This window comes from Gobius niger (genome assembly GCF_951799975.1).
Source record: "Gobius niger genome assembly, chromosome: 3".
In the NCBI taxonomy this organism is placed as follows: Eukaryota; Metazoa; Chordata; class Actinopteri; order Gobiiformes; family Gobiidae; genus Gobius; species Gobius niger.
Window position 1 is genome coordinate 36,468,859 of NC_136854.1, and position 1,842 is coordinate 36,470,700.

At 41.7% G+C, this 1,842-nt stretch overlaps 1 long non-coding RNA gene across 1 annotated transcript; it reads left to right on the forward strand.

The window, feature by feature from the left end:
- Window positions 1-251: 251 nt before the first annotated feature.
- LOC306961491 lies at window positions 252-878 on the forward strand. The gene is made up of 3 exons (XR_013792773.1): window positions 252-385; window positions 523-694; window positions 761-878. It is a non-coding gene; the product is annotated as an uncharacterized lncRNA (long non-coding RNA).
- The last annotated feature ends 964 nt before the right edge of the window (window positions 879-1,842 follow it).

Sequence of the window (1,842 nt, forward strand, 5' to 3'; positions counted from 1 at the left end):
AAGTTTTTAAGGGAGGAAAAGAAGGAAATCAGGCACTACTTTGACCCATGGCACATGGGAAAGGGTATGCATTTGGGGAATGCTGTGTAATATTATGGTTATTCTGCATTTAGTAAATATGTATTTTAAACTCTAGGAATTGGGAAAAAAATTGATGAGCTCGCAAAGAGAAAGAGCACCCAGGACGCTGGCCAGTGGAGAAAAAGCGTGGTAAATCACCTCTATTGGGCAGCTTCGACTTCCACCTCGGGACAGGAGGCTGTCGCTAAGTGGACGTCTGTGGCCAACCACATGCAGAATGTGCACACGCACGACAATGCCCTGTTCCCTCGGTGCCTACACGGGCCTCTGGTTGGGGAAGGGTCAAGAGTGTGGCTCAAACCAAGTAAGTTTTGCATTTGTTATCAGTAATACTGGCCCTCTACTCATTGTATTTTATGTACATTTCAAAAATGTAAGGTTGGCATTGTCATTCGAAACAAAAATTGCTTTACAATTATGTCATGGTAATTTACTCTGTAGGCACAGCAGCATGTGAGAGGCTCAGTGACATTGTGTTGGCTCCACGCTTTGTGAAGGATGTGGAGAAAATCAGCCCGGTGTACCACACGTCAACCCTTGAGGCCTTCCACAGCCTGATAATTAGGTTCTCCCCCAAAAGTGCAGGCTTCTCCTTCAGAGGAATGTTAGCAAGGTAATACATACATACATTTAAAAAAAAAAAAAATGTTGTGTGAATCTGTACCTAAAAATGTTGTAGGTTGCAAATTGCTGCCCTGCACTACAATGAAAATGCTACAAGGTCACATGCTACAACACTTGAAGGTGTACTGCGGTATGCGATAGTGTACCCAAAGTACAAACGTGGCGACTACACCGTGCGAGCCTTGAAGACCAGAGCTACCTCAGGTATGTCACATTAAAAACAACACAACCAATGCTTTTACAAAGACAAATGTTTTGTGCTTTGTTTACAGTCTATATTGACCAACTAATGGCCCTGCTGTTTGAAAGTGTGGTTGAGGATCCTCTCCCATACCAGGAGCACACAGACAAAGTACCTGTGCCTGAACCACTCTGTGCCCAGTATGAGAGGCCAGACAAGCAGGAGGCTGTGAGCAGGCACAGGTCCAGATTTTTCAAGAGGACATAAGGTGAGCATGTTAAGTTTTGGCTTGATAATTTTGTGTGGCAAATATATTACGTAGATTACATAGCTAGTTTATAATGCTAGACTATAGTGCTAGTTTAGCAAATGTAGAATAAGTAAGGATTAAACAACAAGAAGCTGTGTATTACACAGGTTTACTGCACAACGCAGAGTCAGTTTTTTCAGATGATTTATCTAAAGCGACTTCCACAACAATAGTAGCTTAATTTTTAATCATTACTGTGGAAATTGCTGCAGTGGAGTGATATAGAACATGATTATCAGACAAACTGTGCGATTACAGGGAAATAATGCACCAGTTACCATTAGAATTCTCAGATGATTATGGATTGACTGTGGAATATGCATTATTATATTTTCAGACTGGCCTGGCAGTATGGAACAAAATCTTTTCAGAATGCAGACTGTGTTGCCTGAGAGCAGTGGCTAACCATGAACCAAAGTCCAGTGGATGAAAAAAGCCCGTGTATGAGTGGTTTTCTGGATTTTCCAGCTTGAGGTGTGTGCAAGACAGGACTGGCCACTCATTTGAACTGTCATAAGTACCTGTAGGTGAGCACATCACAATATTGCTCAACTCGCATTAAAATTCTAACAAATGTAGCATAGGAGTATTGTATTTTACACCAGTAAGTGGGAGAATCGTTTTTAGTGTTGACCAATAAATGCAT